A 22407-nucleotide genomic window follows, 5' to 3' on the forward strand; every position below is an offset into this window, starting at 1 on the left:
TCTCCAGCGGTTTACGAGATATGATAGGCGTTATGAATATTTCATTCCCGCGCGTTGCGATCGGAAGTAAGTTGCTGCAGATGCTCAATTTTTTCGAGATTGGAAGCAGATATTGATCCAAAGTTTTACGAAAATTTCAAAACCTCATCTGTATTTCATACTCAGCAATAGAATGTGTAATATGCATCAAACACAAATTCATAGCGACCCCTATTTTTGATGGCAACGTTCTCAAATTTGATACTCATCTGTGAAATACCACAATAGTTATGACCATTATCGAAATGATTGGCACTTCATCATGAAGCTGCCATATAAAGCTAAAAGTATTTCAGAAATTAATTATTTTTTACGGAATAGGTTCTGTAAAACCGTTTGACAAAGATTTGCAGGCCGTGCGTCTCGATTCTTTAAGCGCAACGCCAAGCCAACCCTGGCCCGCTTTGCGTGACGTCACAAGAGCGCGCCGCGGCCTTCTCTTTAGGTGGTGGTGGTTGTATCCCCTGCTGCACTAGACCCAAACAATCAATGCCTTCTCTGCACGTTAGTGATGGAGTTACTATCGAAGACATTGCTGCCAAATCAGAGTTACTAAATACAGCCTTCCGAAATGCCTTCACAAAACAAGACAAAGTAAATATTCCAGAATTCGAATCAAGAACAACTGTCAACCTGAGTAATGTAGAAATAAATATCCTTGGAGTAGTGAAGCAACTTAAATCACTTAATAAAAGCAAGTCTTCTGGTGCAGACTGTATACCAATTAAGTTCCAGTATGCCAATGCATTAGCTTCATACTTAACAATCATATACGACCGTTTGCTCGACGGGAGATCCATGCCCAAAGACTGGAAAGTTGCACAGGTCACACCAATATTCAGGAAAGGTAGTAAAAGTAATCCCCTAAATTACAGGCCCATATCGTTAATGTCGATATGCAGCAGGATTGTGAAACATATATTATGTTCAAACATTGTGATTATCTCGAAGAAAACGGTCTATTGATACACAGTCAACATGGGTTTAGAAAACATCGTTCTTGTGAAACTCAACTAGCTCTTTTTTCGCATTAGGTGTTAAGTGCTATTGACAAGGGATTGCAGTTCGATTTTGTATTTCTGCGTTTCCGGAAGGCTTTTGACACTGTACCACTCAAGTAGCTTGTAGTGGAATTGCCTGCTTATGGAATATCTTCTCAGTTAAGTGACTGAATTTGTGATTTCCTGTCAGAGAGGTCAAAGTTCGATGTAATTGACGGAAAATCATCAAGTAAAACAGAAGTGATTTCTGGCGTTCCCCAAGGAGGTGTTACAGGCCTTTTGCTGTTTCTTATCTATATAAACGATTTGGGAGACAATCTGAGCAGCCATCTTCGGTTGTTTGCAGATTACGCTATCGTTTATCGACTAATAAAGTCACCAGAAGATCAAAACAACTTGTAAAACGATTTAGAAAAGATATCTGAATGGTGCGAAAATTGGCAGTTGACCCTAAATAACGAAAAGTATGAGGTCATCCACATGAGTGCTGAAAGGAATCCTTAAAACTTCGGTTACACGATAAATCAGTCAAATCTAAAGGCCATAAAGTCAACTAAATATCAGGGAATTACAATTATGAACAACTTAAATTGGAAGGAACACACAGAAAATGTTGTGGGGAAGGGTAACCAAAGACTGCGTTTTATTAGCAGGATACTTAGAAAATCTAACAGATCTACTAAGGAGACTGCCTACACTATACTTGTCCATCGAATACTGTTGAACGGAGTGGTATCCTTACCAGATAGGGCTAATGGAGTACATAGAAAAAGTTCGAAAAAGAGCAGCATGTTTTATGTTAACACGAAATATGGGAGAGAGTGTCACAGAAATGATACAGGATTTGGGAAAGATATCATGAAAAGAAAGATGTCTTTCGTTGCGACAGAATCTTCTCACGAAATTCCAATCACCCACTTTTTCCGGTGAATGAACAATTATTTTCTTAACACCGACCTACATAGGATGAAATGATTACCATGATGAAATAAGGTAAATTGGAGCTCCTACAGAAAGATATAGGTGTTCGTTCTTTCCGCACGCTGTTTGAGATTGGAATAATAGAGGTGAAGGTGGTTCGATGAACCCTCCTCCAGGCACTTAAATGTTAATTGCAGAGTATCCATGTAGATGTATATACAAAACTTTCTAATTGTGTTTCTTCAATTTCTTTAAATAATTATGCAGTACACTTGGACCCATAACCTAGTCGCTTATTTAGGAATGACAAACGTTTCTCATAGATAAAAATACACACTGGTTTGTTAGAAGTCTGCAGAATAGTGCTAAACAACGATAATAAATTTCCATTGCAGCAAAGAACTCAATTCAAAACAGTCCATGTCTGGTAAAAAACAGATATTTAAAAATCAGTGAAATTATTAAATAAAACTGTTCTCAAAGCAAAACTTTAATATTTCAACTGTATTTGGAAGGAAAGAGTTTAACTTCTTTTATTATAAGGAGATACAAATGCTGCTTTACTCTTTGCTACTTTCCACTACTTCAAATCTCAGATTTGTGGTAAGTCAACCTTTTTCCAATGTAAGTTTATTTGCTTTTCATTATTTGAGAATACTTTATTAGCATGACTCATCATCACATTACGGCTTACTATCCTTGTAGTAGCCATGCTCACACCTCATTCATTGAACAGTTACTGACTGTATATGTTGGTATGGTTGTCACATTGTGCCGAGAACCCTCCTATCTTCGCTGTTAATGTCTAGTTAACCTTTTTACCAGTTATCATGTATGAAACCTTCATTTAATGGCTCTCAAACTGTTGCACTTTACGCTAAAATATATAATACATCTCTATCCATTTTCTTACACTTACATAAATATTTTGTACCAGGTGTGCTTGCCAGAGATAATGTAGAATTTCTTTCCTTATTTCTTTAACACTTCTTTCACACTGCCTTCTCGTGAATGCTGCTGCTGCCATCTATTGTAGAAGCTGCAAAACCATTGCAAGCTATGCGATTCCATTTTAGCAAACTTGTTAGTACATCACTTTTCACCTTCTATGTTATTGTTGTCGCTTTCCTTCTCTTCCTGTTTAGTTGACACTACTAATAGTTCAGATTAACATAACAAATACGCTATGTTTGTCTATGTGTCAAAAAAGGAATTAATTGTCTGTGCTGTATTACTCTGTCTCATCTCTCAGCATTACATGTGAAAAAAAGGTTGTAATTACCATAATATGTGACAGTATGAAAAAGGTTCAGTGATAGAAATGTATGAATATGGAAAGAAGGAATGTAGAACTGATACTCCCAAAAGACAGATCCCTTACCACCCCCTACTCCAAGCTACCCTCTCCGATAAGTTATCCATTGAGATGCTGGAGTATCAAGTGTGGTTGGCGTGCCAGACAGAACTGATTTGTCATGGCTTCACTCATATGACACCCAAAAATTGATCCTAACTACACCCCTATGTATAGTCAGAAGAGACCAAGTGGTAACATGTATATCATCAGTAGTATAGTCATCAGTCTCTAAGTCAGTTGTTATTGTCATAAAATGTGTGTATTGTATTTTATGTAGTTAACTATTTTATAGTACAGTATATTTTGTATTTCCTTACCTACCCTATAATAGATAATAAAAACCAATCAATTATTCATAATCAGGAAGGAAAAGTATAAAATTTTGCAAACAAACGTACGAAATTACATTTAATGTAATCAAATAAAGTACATCATGCAAGATAGAATAATAATAAATTTAAATTTTAGACAATAGGATTTTTGAAAAGGAAGAAATTGCTCCATGGAAAACCACGAATGAAGTAATAAAGCAATGACAAGAGAACCTGGTGGTCCTCAACCAGCCTAATCTGCAAAAGAGCGTTTCCTGAGAACTTAATTTTTTTATCATGTCAACATTACAGACTCCCTTGTCTTGCCCTGTTTCTGGGTCTATTAAAAACAGTGCTTTTGGCTGTGGAATATCCACTGTTCCAAGTGGTCCACTGTACTTTGGAGAAGATTTACTTGTTTCTCTTTTTAAATTAGAACTAGGACAGAAATCCTTGACTGATACCATATCATTAACCTGCATAATTCAATTTTTATCGGATTTTCTTAATCTATTTTGTGCTCGCTTTGCTAAATTTCCTTTTAGCATATTCTATAATTCTTCAACCATAATGGTTTTTGATGGCAGCCACAAAACAATTTTAACCTTTGTTCATCATATAAGTTTTATTCATAGTTTCTAAATGTGATAGACTTGTAGACATCTGAGGTAATTCATTTTATATGCTCTGGAATTATAGAATTAATTGAGTACATGTAGAACGATAGGTTCGACATAAGCATCCAGTTTCCTTCATCATGCATTCACAAGTATTCGAGTATGAGTGATATTTCGAAATATCTACACGTTTCGAACCTTCCCAGCCTAAACATTCTTTAAACTTATTACTTGTAAACTGTGGTCCATTATCGAAGGGAAAGACTCTCTTAAACGTCTTATTATGGTATCTTGTAACATTTTTTGAAAAATTGTAAGATTCTTTAAAAAATTCAAGTGTAACATTCTTTATAAAAGTGTAACATTCTTCAAAAAAGTGTTACATTTTTTATAACATTTGAGTGTCTCTTTGCCAATGAATGTGAAATGCATGATGTTAGTGTTATACAAATTTACTGTGTGATGAGTTGTTGAACAAATGCTATGCTTAATCAAAAAAATAAACAATTTAATATGGAAAACCAATACACATAAAGGAAATCAGTCCCTCTGAAATTTGCTCAGTATTGTGAGCACCGTATTGTATAGTTCCATACAATAAACTGACAAAATAACGTTTGCAAATAAAAAAAGTGTTCATATGTGTGTCAATTTCTAAGGGATCAAACTGCTGAGATCATCGGTCCCTAGACATACACACTACTTAAACTAATTTAGATTACCCTACGCTAAGAGCAACTCAAACACCCATGCCAGAGGGAGGACTCGAAGCTCTGGTGGAAGGTGCCGCACAATCCATGACATGCTACCTCAATCCACACGACCGCTCTGTGGAGCACCTGTGTAAATAAACCATGAAATAAATTTTCCTTAGCTCTAGAGTCGCAACAGATAGTATCCTGGTATTCTGTCGTCTCCACAGTAGCCATAGAAAAAAATTCTCTCTGGCCACAGAGAAGTGCTATGCCAGGCATAAAATACCTTCAGACAAATAATATTGGTGGATTGGCTATTTAATGAGAAACCTTGCAAATGTTTAGTGAAAATACTGGATATTGACTCAATGCTGTGCAATGCTCCCCACATTGAAAGTGTTACAAACATTAATATTTTTCTGATTCTGATTGAAAAATTATTTCTTTTAGAAAATATTCATAGTATTTAAATAAACATGTAATGGAAGAGGATGAGGTACTGATAGGGGGATATGCTAAGACCGAATGCTTCAGTTTGACATTGTGTTCAAAATAAAGTTTCACATTTACAAAGTCTGATATTAAACAATTTACATTAACTGCAAAATAAGTGACCTTCTCAACTGTTCTACAATTCTCCCTTACTGTCATAATTAAAAAGACTTCGATTGTTACATGAGAAAAAACCTGACATAGTTTGACAAAATAGATTCCAAAATTTAACTTCTTTGTATCAGGATTACAAAACACGCAAAATATTACATATCCAATACACCTGGTCAGCTTATACATTAAATCTGATGGAAAATATTTGCTTCCTACATTCAAGGGTCAGTATTGTAAAATTCAGACAAATAAACATATTGCATTGCTGCATACTTAACACTAAATATACAAAATTTCGTTATCTTACAGATTTGTTCCAGTTGCTTTCCCTTTGAGCTACAGTATAAATTCATTACTCTTGTGTAATTGCCTGGGCCAATGCTCAATATTTGTTACCGATTAGTACGACTTCAGTTCTTGATAATCTTATAGCCTCACAAATTAATAATCCACACTTTACACTTTTGAAGAAATAACTACAACCTAACATATACTGGCTCTGTATGAGCATAAACAATATCATTCATCACTTCATTTTGTAATTTCTGTATTAGACTACATGCATAGATTAACAACTAAATTCTACAGTTAGAAACTAGCTCTAAGTCTTACATCCTACCTATAACAGACTGGTATGGCAACTGCTCCTGCATTCTGCACACTCCTACTTACAATCGATTCTGCCACTTAGGCAACATCTTTGGTTCAGTCATGTCAAAGATACAATCTCTTCTACATATGACAACTGTCTCAAGTCACTTTTCATGAATTATATTACAAAATCTGGCTCCACGTACAAGTGCACCCATCACACAACCCTCCAGCACGGTTTGTTAAATTTTCCATACGGTTTGGCTATGCACTGGATACCAACTGCAGGGCAAATTTTTACATCAGCATTTACAATATGAATAATTTGCATTACTTAATCATTACAATATGATCCTAAAGACCATAGAAAGAAATATGTTATCATGTGACCAACGTAACAGCACAAACTGATGTTCTGGTGCATAATTAGTAAATTTAAGGTCTGGTCATGTCATACACAAAATGTTCTAAATTCATGTTGCTAGAAGATGGATAACACTAGTGAAAGTAGGAGACAGGTATATCCCAAGTTGTCAATAAAATAAAGGGAAAATGGTTAAGGAAAGTTTGGTGCATGAATGAAGCTTATAACCATGTAGCAGTGGCTCCATTATAAAGTTCTTTGCAGTCTCACATCTAATCATTACCCTTAGTGGGTTGGTCCAGTGCCTGAGAACATCTAAGCACATCATTCCAGTACAAAGGTACAGTTGGTATCTGACATCATATTTACCAACACACGAAGTTGGTTAATCTTAGTACATCAGTGTGGTGATGATGATCATCAGCACAACATTTTAAATTGAAGAATCTTTGTCGATCTATAGTGTGCTTAGCGACATTGATTTTAGTATGAATGCCGATATCCAATAGCTCCAATGCCATGAGCAGAGGAAGTAAATTGGATGAGGGGAAGATGGGAAGCAGTAAGACAGATAAGGTGGTGGAACATATCCCAATAAACGTAGCAAAATCTCAATGTAAGTTCTAAATCAACCTATACTGAATGTTGCAACATGACAACTTCTAGTAAATGTGGGACAAGTGAACAGTAAAGATACAATATCCTATCAAGATCACAAACTGGGCTAAGCCATAGTGCTGTACATTATGACATGTAAACTATATACAATACAATGACAAGTATGGCAACCATCTGCCTGCAAGTATAACAATTCTTCAGAAATGTGGCATCAGTCTGTCTGTGAGTATATCAACACTAGCTTGTTGTTGTTGTTGTGGTCTTCAGTCCTGAGACTGGTTTGATGCAGCTCTCCATGCTACTCTGTCCTGTGCAAGCTTCTTCATCTCCCAGTAGCTACTGCAACCTACATCCTTCTGAATCTGCTTAGTGTATTCATCTCTTGCTCTCCCTCTACGATTTTTACCTTCCATGCTACCCTCCAATACCAAATTGGTAGTCCCTTGATGCCTCAGAACATGTCCTACCAACCGATCCCTTCTTCTGGTCAAGTTGTGCCACAAACTTCTCTTCTCCCCAATCCTATTCAATACTTCCTCATTAGTTATGTGATCTACCCATCTTATCTTCAGCATTCTTCTGTAGCACCACATTTCGAAAGCTTCTATTCTCTTCTTGTCCAAACTATACTGATCGTCCATGTTTCACTTCCATACATGGCTACACTCCATACATATACTTTCAGAAATGACTTCTTGACAGTTAAATCTATACTCGATGTTAACAAATTTCTCTTCTTCAGAAACGCTTTCCTTGCCATTGCCAGTCTACATTTTATATCCTCTCTACTTCGACCATCATGTTATTTTGCTACCCAAATAGCAAAACTCCTTTACTACTTTAAGTGTCTCATTTCCTAATCTAATTCCCTCAGCATCACCCAACTTAATCCGACTACATTCCTGTCTCACTCCCTTCCCAACCACTGCTTCCCTTTCATGTCCCTCGACTCTTATAACTGCCATCTGGTTTCTGTAGAAATTGTAAATAGCCTTTCGCTCCCTGTATTTTACCCCTGCCACTTTTAGAATTTGAAAGATAGTATTCCAGTCAACATTGTCAAAAGCTTTCTCTAAGTCTACAAATGCTAGAAACGTAGGTTTGCCTTTCCTTAATCTTTCTTCTAAGATAAGTCATAAGATCAGTGTTGCCTCCCGTGTTCCAGTGTTTCTATGGAATCCAAACTGATCTTCCCCGAGGTCGGCTTCTACCAGTTTTTCCATTCGTCTGTAAAGAATTCGTGTTAGTATTTTGCATCTGTGGCTTATTAAACTGATTGTTCGGTAATTTTCACATCTGTCAACACCTGCTTTCTTTGGGATTGGAATTATAATATTCTTGTTGAAGTCTGAGGGTATTTCGACTGTTTCATACATATTGCTCACCACATGGTAGAGTTTTGTCAGGACTGGCTCTCCCAAGGCCATCAGTAGTTGTAACGGAATGTTGTCTACTCTCGGGGCCTTGTTTCGACTCAGGTCTTTCAGTTCTCTGTCAAACTCTTCACGCAGTATCGTATCTCCCATTTCATCTTCATCTACATCCTCTTCCATTTCCATAATATTGTCCTCAAGTACATCGCCCTTGTATAGACCCTCTATATACTCCTGCCACCGTTCTGCTTTCCCTTCTTTGCTTAGAACTGGGTTTCCATTGAGCTCTTGATGTTCTTACAAGTGGTTCTCTTATCTCCAAAGGTCTCTTTAATTTTCCTGTAGGCAGTATCTATCTTACCCCTCGTGAGATAAGTCTCTGCATCCTTACATTTGTCCTCTAGCCATGTCTGCTTAGCCATTTTGCACTTCCTATCGATCTCATTTTTGAGACGTTTGTATTCCTTTTTGCCTGCTTCATTTACTGCATTTTTATATTTTCTCCTTTCATCAATTAAATTCAGTATTTCTTCTGTTAGCCAAGGATTTCTACTAGCCCTCGTCTTTTTACCTACTTGATCCTCTGCTGCCTTCACTACTTCATCCCTCAAAGCTACCCATTCTTCTTCTACTGTATTTCTTTCCCCCATTCCTGTCAATTGTTCTCTTATGCTCTCCCTGAAACTCTGTACAACCTCTGGTTCTTTCAGTTTATCCAGGTCCCACCTCCTTAAATTCCCACCTTTTTGCAGTTTCTTCAGTTTTAATCTACAGGTCATAACCAATAGATTGTGCTCAGAGTCCACATCTGCCCCTGGAAATGTCTTACAATTTAAAACCTGGTTCCTAAATCTCTGTCTTACCATTATATAATCTATCTGATACCTTTTAGTATTTCCAGGGTTCTTCCATGTATACTAGCATACATCCTAAATAAACAAGACATAAAGGTTTAAGGAAACAAGGCAAGACAAAATTATTGGTAATGCATAGTTCTACATGTGACCTACAATGGCCTATACAGCTAGCATAATGCATATAGCAGTGGTTAGACATATTAGAAAAATAGTGAGATGGCTACAAGTTAATTTTACACAGTATAAAATATTTAAAAAATAATAGGAAATACTCATGATATTTCTGCATGTGGCCATTATATAAAGTATACATATTAATGGAAAGTCATAGGTTGGCTACAAGTGTCCATTATAGAGTATGCATGGGTACATAGACACCTAAAATTGTAGTGTAAATTTAAAGTTCCTTGTTCTCAATGGCCATTTGACATAAATGCTTACGCAGAATCCTCATAAAATGTCATGAGAATCAGAATGTTGGCTCGCAGTGGCCAATTGACATAGAATAGATTCTAGTCTAGGAAACAAAATAAATTCATTTATCTGCATCTTTATGTGTAACACAAGATTAATCGTTATTATGCAGACAGGTCAACAAATAGCTTCATCTATCAAGTGCAGCATAATAGCTGTTAAAGTAGAGATACAGTATTTGTACACTGAATAGCACCCTCGGGGCTGTGTACATTGCTGGTTGACAAATGATCTAATTCTATAAAATGTGCATAACTATAGGAAAGGATATGGAACAGATTTGTAAGGAAAGTGCACTTGATCACTGAAAAGAAACGATTGGCAGCCATTCGTCAGTCATAGGACGTCACGTAATGGTGAAATTAGAACATATAATGAATTTGAGTACAGTATAGCTATACCAAAAAAAAGAAAATAGTGCTAAGCATAGGATTGCTTACTGACTAAAGAAGGCACCATATAATAGCAAATAAACGAGATACGTAGGTGAAAATGAGAGTGTTACAAGATCTGTAACCTGGAAATAACGTTTTTAGGCTGAAAGGAGATGCAGTTATATAGCGTCACACATTACAAGACAATGACATCTGCAGTAATATAAGGAAAAATGGGAAGTGTTAAATACAATGTTTCAATTTAGGTTTCATTACAAGCACATTAATTTGAAAAGTACAGGTAAGACAAATTAGCCTAGAAAGGTCACGGCATACACAATATATACATACATAACATGATAGCAAAGCATAGCAAAATTTGTTCATAATGTCATAATATCTCACTTTATCTCTCTGCAGCTCAGTGCACAAACACAGTTAAATTCCCATTTCATTGTACCATAAAATCGTGCAGCACAAAGCCTGACACATTTCACATACATCAGAATAATTCTTAAAACTAATATATACAGCAAAGAAAATACTTAATATTAAACTTTACGGGCCATACTCTTAATGCTGAAAAAAATTTGGATATAAATCGCTGCCAAGAAACAGTGACGTAAGTGTAAGTGATGTGTCTTCTCTTCATAGTCTGCATACATCATGCTTTTATATAGGGCTTTTCTGTATGCCTTCGAATGGGGCATCATTCTTTCTGTCCTGTACTTTTGTGCCCAAATGAAGCTCATTATAGTGGCTATTAATGAGCCTATAGATTAGTTTTGATATGGTGGAAATTTTTTTGCGTATTTAGTTCTGCAAAATATGAATTGGATGAGTAGGTGCAATGAATTGATTTACAAGGTGCAGTAATCTCTTAAATCTACACTGGTAAAGATTAAATGTGTTCAAATATGTGTGAATTCCTAAGTGATCACACTGCTGAGGTCATTGGTCTCTGGACTTACACGCTACTTAAACTAACTTACGCTACGAGCAACACACACAACCATGCCCGAGGGAAGACTCGAACCTTGGAGCGAAAGGGCGCGCAATGCGTGACATGGCTCCTCTAACCGTGTGGCCCCTCCACTCTTCAAGGATAAAGTAGTGACATCATCAAATACAGAACTCCATAACAAAATAGAGCATAAATGGAACATAGCAACCTCAGAAAATACAAAGAATAGTTAGCCTAGTAAAAGAATTGTGAAAAATCAGATGATAGCGTAAGTTCATCACAAATGTCAGTATTGACAGAACCTTTGCTCAGAGTACAGTACAATAAATTGAAGTAGTACAACATCAGAAAATTGGCATATTACATGACAACAGTAAAGACAAAATAACATCAGATATAACTGAAATTAAGGTATACAACATGACATCAAAGATGAGTGAACAAAAGGTATATACAGATCATATACAAAATGACACAAATTGTTATGATAAAAAAGTGGTTTGGATTACACTGTACAGCGGTCAGACCATCCGAAGAGTATGAGTTGCTGTGCACATGCAGAAAATAAAGCATCCCCCTCAGTTGGGTTTTCATACAGATTTTTATGAAAACACAAAAACATGCAAGGCCTAGGTGTACGGCACGAGAACTGACCTGCAAGATTCCTTACTGGGCATGTCGCCATCTGATTAAATGCTGAAAACAAGGTGTGTGAAACCAAGGTACCAATAGAATATGTACAAGGATGGGAAATGTGTCAAAATGTCTGGTGTATTTTATAGGTACGTGGACTCCCATGTAGAACCAAAATAAGCATAAGTTGAGATTTACTTTGATGTAAATAACGACTTCTGCAAGACAAATGCCAAGTATCATATTGCCTGAAAAGTACCAAAATATTGTATATATGAGGCTGAAGGGCAGAAAGCCTATAGTTGCGGTATGTGTTCATCAAAATTCTATCTAGTGACGGATATGATCCAAAGCAAAAGTTATTCTATAAAGTGCATAACGTTGCTGATGTGATGAGTTCCTCACGATTTCTCGTCTGTAAAGTTTCAATATGAATTGCATTGGGATGGGGGAAGATCGCGTATCCTGAAAGGTCTGTAATATAAAAGTTCAAATTTACTGCAACGACGTTTCTCTCTATTGGATAGGTAGTGAGTGCATACCAACACTTTTTGTCATATGCAAGATTCCTGGAGGTTACTCACCTGTTTTTGTTGACGTTTGCGGCGCTGTGCAGAGCGCTTTATATTTTTAAGTGCGATTCCATAATTTCATGGTGATATAATATTCTTATAGCAGGAAAAGAAACAGTTTCACGAATTTTGTAAGGTGGATCTATATTTTCAACACAAGATATGGCGATAGCAATGGGAAGTGGTTTGGGATGGAATGATGACGTCCTGAAAATCTGAAATGTGCTTGTACCACTCAATATGTTTTTTGTGAGAGGAGATATGACAAAGTTTTCCAATCTCTTTCATGATGCGCCCTGATGGGTTGGAAGAAGCACAGTATCTAGAGATGAAAATGGATGTAATATTTCTAGTTTGCAAAGTGTGTTTCCATATTACTAATCGAAATTGCGGTCGACTGTCGGAGAACATGTCAAACATGAGGCAAAAAATGTTTAGGAAAAGGTTTAGAAATAGTTCTAGCAGGGCTTTTCGTAACGGAGTGAAAGATACAAATTTTGAAGTTAGTTCTACAGCAACAAATATATAACAGAAACCTGTATTAGTTTTTGGAATGAATCAAAATAGTTCAACAGTTACCATATGTCTTAATTTCATGTGTACAATGGGGTTCAAAGGGGTAATGTGAGATACTGTAAAAGATTTAGCTTTTTGGCTAATTCTGCATGTCGCCAAGACTCATCGAATACCCTTTTCCATATTTGTGAAATAACAATTCTGACATAGTATCAAAAAGCATTTTCGAGCACCATAACTGGCGTAACTCAAATGTGTATACCAGATTAACTTGTTAACAAGTTCTTCCGATATGCAGACGTCCAGTTGTCTCTGTCAGGGCGTCTGCAGAGAAACAGAATATTATTGTGCACGGTGTCGTAAGTTCTGATTGTAGTGTGGCTCATGTCACGCCATAGAAATTTGATCTGTTTCCAGGCATTTTCTTTGCTCCCCTCTCTGGCTATGTCTTTTAATAATCCTGAAATAAAATTTTAAAAAGCTACCTGTTTAATGTAAAGAAGGTTGAAATTGATTTGAGAAATATTAGCGGCTATTTCTTGCCGGTTACTGCACAGAGAGCTTGAAAGTGCATCTGCTACAGTATTCTGCGTTCCTGGGATGTAGACTATCGTAAAATCAAATTCCTGCAAATAAAGTTACCCATGACTAAGTCTGTCATTTATGAATTTAGCTGATAAAAGAAATTGAATAGCTCTGTGATCTGTGTAAGTTGTTGTGTATCTGCCGTAGATAAAGTGACGAAACTTTGTGAAAGTCCAAGCAACACTTAATGTTTCGAGTTCGGTGGTAGATTAATTTCTTTCAGGCAATGTGAGGATGCGACTAGCAAAGGCTACGTTTTTGTTAACAGTTGTACCATTTTCCTCATTTCCAGAAACACATGGACGCCAAGAGCAGTCTTGGAGCTGTCTGTAGCAATCGTAAAATTCTTTGTCGGATCAGGATGTGATATAAGTGGAGTGTTAAGTAGCGCACCTTTCAGATTGAGAAACACGGACTGTGTTTGGTCATTCCACTACAACATAATATTTTTACCAGTAAGATGACACAATCTAGGGGTATCTAGTGCTGAGTGGTGTATGAAACGGCGAAAACTTGACCAAACTGAGGAAGCTGCGAAGTTGTTTTTTGGTAGACGGAATTGTAATGTCACAGATCCTTCGAGTGTGTCGGGATCGAGCGCAATGCCGTCTGCCGAAATTACGTGACCTAGAAATTTAATGGAAGCTTTGCCAAAATGAGATTTACTGAGGTTCACGTGACACCTGTAAGAAAAGTTTGCAGTAGCACGCGAAGAACAGAATTATGTTCGACCAGGAAGAGATTTACTGAGGTTCACGATGATACCTTCTGTAAGAAAACTTTGCAGTAACATGCGAAGAACAGAATTATGTTCCAACGAAGAAGGTTCGGCAATTTGAGTGTCGTCAATGGATGGTGGTGATTCTGTCTTTTAATTCATGTGGAAGTAAAGCATTCATCGCGCGGATGAATGCAGCAGAGCTGATTGTTGAACCAAAAGGCAATTTACAAAATTGGTAGCAGTTACCGAAACATAGGAATGCAGAGTATTTTCTGCAATTGGGGTACAGTTGAATTTGCCAGAAGCCACAATTTAGGTCCAAAGTAGAACAGATTGACGTCCCATGAAATTGTTGCGAGAGCTCTACATCCGTTTGTGGACGATCTGTTTCAGTATGATGATTTCATTGATCTGACATGAATCCAACACAAGATAAAATGAGCCACCTTTCTTGTTAACAATGTGAAGAGGGTTAATCTACTGACTAAGGGATGGTTCAGTGATACCTTGGTCTAACATATCCTGAAGTTATTGCTTTATTTTATCTCTGTAGATGAACACAATGGAATAATGTTTTGCCTTGAATGTATCATGCGGTTTTACTTGGACTTTGTAAACAAAACTGGACATGCTTCCTGGTACATCGTTAAATACTTCGGAGTGCTGTAAAAGAATAGTCAGCAACTGTTGGCGCTCATCGTCGGTTGAAGCTTTACATTCACTTACCTTACTGTTGATCGTTTGCACAACGTCTTAACCAAATTCATCAGGGATATTGTTACTATGGAAATACATGACTGAAAAAATGTCATCTGCCAATTGGTATTTTTAGATGCTGAAATGACCTTTACTGTGTTAATGTCTTGCTCCTCAGCTGACAAAGTATTCTCAAAAGTAACAGCTAATTTTTGCGAATCAGATTTCAACATAAACAATGACTTCTTAAAGTTGATAACAAGGTCACATTCGACAAGGAAAGCCATGCCAAGGGTGACGTCGATTGTTAAGAGGGGAACGATCCAAAAATTAGCATGAAATGTGTGGTCAGCAAGTATAAAAGGTAGGCGAGTTTGCAGTTTCACATCTACTCCCTTGGAGACTGCGCCTCAAACTTTTGTTTTACGAAGTGGAAAAGTTGGACACGTATTGTCGGCGCTAAATTTTTGAAATGCTGTTTCATTTATCACCGTGACAAGTGAATCAGAGTCGATCACTGCAGAAAAGAAATACAAGTCAATTTTAATTTCAGCTATAAGATGAGAAATATTCTTTTCAGTATGGTGTCTCTATGTCCCTAATTCAGCGAAAGTTATGACATTTTCCTGAACAGTGGAATGAGTAGTAGAATGGCATTATACATTGTCCAATTGAACAATGTCGGTAGTTTCTAGTCATGCATTACTAGTGGGCTGATTGGCGGCAGAAGATTGCAGTGGTAGTTCAGTTATTTGTACTGTACGGTTGTTTTGGACTGCAGAATCCTGCGGTGGATGGAAACAAACACCCGGTTCGTTAAGAATGAACTGCGAGTGCTGAGGCTGATTCTGATGAAAGTTGCTGTTGCTGTAATTACACATAAATTGTTAGTTATTCCCTTTATATTTCTGGTGAAAATTACTTTGCTGTTGGTCGTTTCGCTGTGACTCTGACCAATGACTTTTGCGGGAGAAATTATTCCCTTGCAGTTCAGTAAAATTATTACACTGGGCTGTACTGGCAAAGCAGGTGGCGGCACACTGAAGTTCGGTTGAGCTTGTAGATCGTACTGTTATTGAATGTTTCTGGGCTGCTGGGGCCGCGGCAACAATTGCTGTTGGAAACTGTGGCTGTTGGCGTCGAAATTCTGATATTGTTGCTGCTCCTCAATTTCTGGTTATCAAAATGTTGTCTCTTATTAAAATGTCCATGAAAATCGCTATCGGAACCAAATCTATTATTTCTCTTTTTATGGGATTATTGACAAATGTGTAGTCCGATTGCTAAATTCCTAATAATTGCAATAAGTCCCTAAATGCTGAAATACTTTCCTTTTGCCGTCCAGTGAGAAGGGAAACACGTAATGAACAGAGATGTTTTGAGATGCCCAACTGTATGAGTGCAGATTGGCTATACAAAATAAAGTTTGAGATTTCCATACTTACGTACCTGTTGCACTAGTTATTTACATTGTTGAGTACCAGTAACAATTACGCTTAGACTCGTTCGAAGAGCTGTCAGGAAGCTACTTGAAAAACCTGCAAACAGGCGCTACTACGCATGCGCGTCAACGTTGACGTCAAGAGCCCGTGCTTGGTGTCTGGGTTCTTCGAACGCATTTAATGATCGAATATCACCGAGTGGCGAACAGCTGAACATCTACAGGTGATTTTATAAGAATAAATAAAAATAAAACACAAGAACAAATAAAGTCCTTACCTTACAATTATCGAAGATCAGCAAACAGTGAACCAATGTGATCGGCTATTGAAAGACAATCGAAAAAACGCGGCCAGGTACCCTCACTACAAGCCATTTAACTATGCGCATGCGCGAAACTGGCAGCTTGACAGCGCCAGAAAATTTTCCTCCGATAGCATCTGGCTACTTGATGGTCGCTCTTCAAACAGCTGGCATAAATTTAAACATTCATACCAACGTTTTGCTGCTTGCTTCAGTCCATACAAGCTTCGAAGCAATCTGCAAACATGTTCATCATCATAACCTTGTGGTTGTTGTATGTAAATTCCTTCCTTCAGTTTAACATTCAAGAATGCTGTTTTAATGTCAGATTTTTTAAAGTTCCAATTTCTTTGAACAACAACACACAAGAGGGCTCTCAGAGTTTCAAACCTAACCACAGGACTGAAAGTTTCAGCAAAACCAAGCCCTGGCCTTTGGCTAAACCCTTTTGCAGCTAGCCTTGCTTTGTACTGTACAATGTCACTGTTATTATCCAATTTAATTGCAAACACCATCGATTTCCAATAGCGTTCCTTCCAGCTGGTAAATGAACTAATTTCCAAGTACCAAGCTTTTGGTGTGAGTCCAGTGCTTCATCCATTGCAACTTCCCAATTTTCTACATCTGAGTATTTCACTGCTTCATCATAGTACCTTGGAACTTCTCTCAGAATCATGTTGCGTCGCAGAGGTTCATCTAGGTAACATATTGGTCTTCTAACTGATTGTCTGTCCCTCAAAACTAGATGAGCATCTGTATTTTCAGTCGTTTCTACATGATCTTGATGATCCAGTCTTGTAATATTTTCTTTTGATATTTCGTCATCATTAGAATCAGATGTTTCTGTATAATTCATAGTTGATATGGCAACTACATGACTAGCCATTAAAATTGCTACATCACGAAGATGACGTGCTACAGACGCGAAATTTAACCGACAGGAAGAAGATGCTGTCATATACAAATGATTAGTTTTTCAGAGCATTCACACAAGGTTGGCGCCGGTGGCGACACCTACAACGTGCTGACATGAGGAAAGTTTCCAACCGATTTCTCATACAAAAACAGCAGTTGACCAGCGTTGCCTGCTGAAACGTTCTTGTGATGACTCGTGTAAGGAGGAGAAATGAGTACCATCACGTTTCCGACTTTGATAAAGGTCGGATTGTAGCCTATCGCGATTGCGGTTTATCGTATCGCGACATTGCTGCTCGCTTTGGTCGGGATCCAATGACTGTTAGCAGATTACGGAATCGGTGTGTTCAAGTGGGTAATACGGAATGCCGTGCTGGATCCCAACGGCCTCGTATCACTAGCAGTCGAGATGACAGCCATCTTATCCGCATGGCTGTAACGGATCGCACAGCCACGTCTCGACCCCGGAGTCAAGAGATGGGTACGTTTGCAAGACAACACCCATCTGCACGAACAGTTCGACGACGTTTACAGCAGCCTGGACTATCAGTTTGGAGAGCATGACTGCGATTACCCTTGACGTTGCATCACAGACAAGAGCGCCTGCGATGGTTTACTCGACGACGAACCTGGGTGCACGAATGGCAAAACGTCATTTTTCCGGATTAATCCAGGTTCTGTTTACTGCATCATGATGCTCGCATCCGTGTTTGGCGACATCGTGGTGAACGTACAGTGAAAGTGTGTATTCGTCATCGCCATACTGGCATATCACCTGGTGTGATGGTATGAGGTGCCATTGGTTACACGTCTCGGTCACCTCTTGTTCTCATTGACGGCACTTTGAACAGTGGACGTTACATTTCAGATGTGTTACGACCCGTGGTTCTACCCTTCATTGGATCCCGGCTAAACCCTACATTTCAGCAGGATAATGGACGACCGCATGTTGCAGGTCCTGTACAGGCCTTTCTGGATACAGAAAATGTTCGACTGCTGCCCTGGCCAGCACGTTCTCCAGATCTCTCACCAATTGAAAACGTCTGGTCAATGGTGGCCGAGCAACTGGCTCGTCACAACATGCCAGTCACTACTCTTGATGAACTGTGGTTTCGGGTTGAAGCTGCATGGGCAGCTGTACCTGTACTCGCCATCCAAGCTCTGTTTGACTCATAGCCCAGGCGTATCAAGACTGTTATTATGGCCAGAGGTGGTTGTTCTGGGTACTGATTTCTCAGGATCTATGCACCCATATTGTGTCAAAATGTAATCACATGTCAGTTCTAGTATAATATATTTGTCCAATGAATACCCGTTTATCATCTGCATTTCTTCTTGGTGTAGCAATTTTAATGGCCAGTAGTGTAATTTGGTAACATCACTCTTCAATGATTGCTCCAATATTTCATCATTGAATTTTACATCTCAGCTAACAATAACTGAATGCCTATCAGGAAGGTATACACGATAGCCGAAGTCATCATAAGCAACTACATAACCTTTCAGAGATTTGGCATCAAACTTTCTCCGTTTCTGTGCTGGAATCCAGACAAAACATTTTGTTCCAAATACTTTCAGATGATTAAACTGACTCTTCCTTCTCAAAAATAATTCTGTTGGTGTCTTTCCTTTGACCTTAGTTGACAGAGTTCGGTTCAGAGTATGAGTAGCTGCAAGTACAACTTCTCTCCCTGAAGCTTTTGGAATATGCTTTGCTGACGGAAGCCATCAACGTACCATTTCACAGAGAATCCTGTTTTCACGCTCGACAGCTCCATTTTGCTGTGGTGTATATGGCATAGTCAAAGAATGTTTCAATCCAGTTGACACAGCATATCTTCTCACATCATTATTGTCAAACTCCTTGCCACCATCAGTCCACAGTTGAGCTTGTGGTTTCACCAACTCAATAAATATTGGCAATTTCTCCTTTACATCATCCTTTTTCTGTAAAAGATATGTCTGAAGCTTGAGAAGTCATCTTTAAAAACAAGAAAATATCTATGGCCAGCTAAATCGTTTTCTTCCATTGGACCACAGATATCAGCGAAGATTATTTCACCTGGGCTAGTTAACTTGTCAACTCATGAACCAAAAACTAGCCTATGATGTTTACCTAGCATACAACCTTCACATAAGTCATCGTTTAACCTTACATTGATATCATGAGCAGTCAAAAATGATTGTACATGTAGTTTGTTCTGGTGCCCAAACCTTTCATGCCACAACTGAAGAGTATCAGAAACTTCCTTTACTACACAGGACTTTCCTTACTTAATCACTTTCACTGTCAAGCGATATAGATCATTCTTGCCTTTAGACAGAGCAATAGCAATTGGAATATTGTCTCTATAAAATGACCATATTTTACCATCATTTTTGATACTTTGATCAATACCTTTTTCTCTGGCGTTTTTAACAGAAAATAAATTACAAGCACCATCTGGACAATACCATACATCTTCAAAATATCGGCTGGTCCACTCTCCTCCTTTAAAAGTTTCAACATAAATACGACCACTCCTAAATATTTCGATATGCACATTATTTTTAGCACTGTACATTTTCTGTGGTACATCAAAAGGAGTGTATAAAACATACCAGTCATGACGATTTGTAACGTGATGTGTCACGCCACTGTCAATATACCATTCGCCATATTCTGATACATCTACATTTGTAGGTAAATTACTTACTTTCAACAACGTTTCTTCTGGAATTTCTCGTGACTATGTTTTCAAAGCTGATAGCATTGCATAACCACCACTAGGACAGTTCCTGGAGATATGACCTTTGCTTTTGCATTTAAAACACATTATGCCCATTTTGCAGTCTTTCGAAATGTGTCCAGTCCAGTAAGATAGATACTGCCTACAGGAAAATTAAAGAGACCTTTGGAGAGAAGAGAACCACTTGTATGAATATCAAGAGCTCAGATGGCAACCCAATTCTAAGCAAAGAAGGGAAGGCAGAAAGGTGGAAGGAGTATATAGAGGGTTTATACAAGGGCGATGTACTTGAGGACAATATTATGGAAATGGAAGAGGATGTAGATGAAGACGAAATGGGAGATAAGATACTGCGTGAAGAGTTTGACAGAGCACTGAAAGACCTGAGTCGAAACAAGGCCCCGGGAGTAGACAACATTCCATTTGAACTACTGATGGCCTCGGGAGAGCCAGTCATGACAAAACTCTACCGTCTGGTGAGCACGATGTATGAGACAGGCGAAATACCCTCAGACTTCAAGAAGAATATAATAATTCCAATCCCAAAGAAAGCAGGTGTTGACAGATGTGAAAATTACCGAACTATCAGTTTAATAAGTCACAGCTGCAAAATACTAACGCGAATTCTTTACAGACGAATGGAAAAACTGGTAGAAGCCGACCTCAGGGAAGATCAGTTTGGATTCCGTAGAAATGTTGGAACACGTGAGGCAATACTGACCTTACGACTTATCTTAGAAGAAAGATTAAGGAAAGGCAAACCTACGTTTCTAGCATTTGTAGACTTAGAGAAGGCTTTTGACAATGTTGACTGGAATACTCTCTTTCAAATTCTAAAGGTGGCAGGGGTAAAATACAGGGAGCGAAAGGCTATTTACAGTTTGTACAGAAACCAGATGGCAGTCATAAGAGTCGAGGGACATGAAAGGGAAGCAGTGGTTGGGAAGGGAGTAAGACAGGGTTGTAGCCTCTCCCCGATGTTATTCAATCTGTATATTGAGCAAGCAGTACAGGAAACAAAAGAAAAATTTGGAGTAGGAATTAAAATCCATGGAGAAGAAATAAAAACTTTGAGGTTCGCCGATGACATTGTAATTCTGTCAGAGACAGCAAAGGACTTAGAAGAGCAGTTGAACGGAATGGACAGTGTCTTGAAAGGAGGATATAAGATGAACATCAACAAAAGTAAAACGAGGATAATGGAATGTAGTCAAATTAAGTCGGGTGATGCTGAGGGAATTAGATTAGGAAATGAGACACTTAAAGTAGTAAAGGAGTTTTGCTATTTAGGGAGTAAAATAACCGATGATGGTCGAAGTAGAGAGGATATAAAATGTAGACTGGCAATGGCAAGGAAAGCGTTTCTCAAGAAGAGGAATTTGTTAACATCGAGTATAGATTTAAGTGTCAGGAAGTCGTTTCTGAAAGTATTTGTATGGAGTGTAGCCATGTATGGAAGTGAAACATGGACGATAACTAGTTTGGACAAGAAGAGAATAGAAGCTTTCGAAATGTGGTGCTACAGAAGAATGCTGAAGATAAGATGGGTAGATCACGTAACTAATGAGGAGGTATTGAATAGGATTGGGGAGAAGAGAAGTTTGTGGCACAACTTGACTAGAAGAAGGGATCGGTTGGTAGGACATGTTTTGAGGCATCAAGGGATCACAAATTTAGCATTGGAGGGCAGTGTGGAGGGTAAAAATCGCAGAGGGAGACCAAGAGATGAATACACTAAGCAGATTCAGAAGGATGTAGGTTGCAGTAGATACTGGGAGATGAAGAAGCTTGCACAGGATAGAGTAGCATGGAGAGCTGCATCAAACCAGTCTCAGGACTGAAGACCACAACAACAACATGTCGCAACAAGTCGATATTTTCAGCAGACTGAGTATCATAAATCTGGTGTAATTTATCCCAAACATCTTTTGCAGTTTCACATGTACAGTAGCTACTCGAAGTAGCAGTTTTGTTTCTAGTGACAAAACAAGACGTTTCTTCGCTTTTGAATTCGCTTTCGTCCAAGCACTTAATGTCGTTACATAACCTCCAACATTTGTTTCCGGTTTCATAAAAGCTCCGCATACAACAGCGTAAAGAGCGTCACATTCCAAGACAGCCTTCATGAGAATACG

Source organism: Schistocerca cancellata, chromosome 5, assembly GCF_023864275.1.
Source record: "Schistocerca cancellata isolate TAMUIC-IGC-003103 chromosome 5, iqSchCanc2.1, whole genome shotgun sequence".
NCBI classification, from domain to species: Eukaryota; Metazoa; Arthropoda; class Insecta; order Orthoptera; family Acrididae; genus Schistocerca; species Schistocerca cancellata.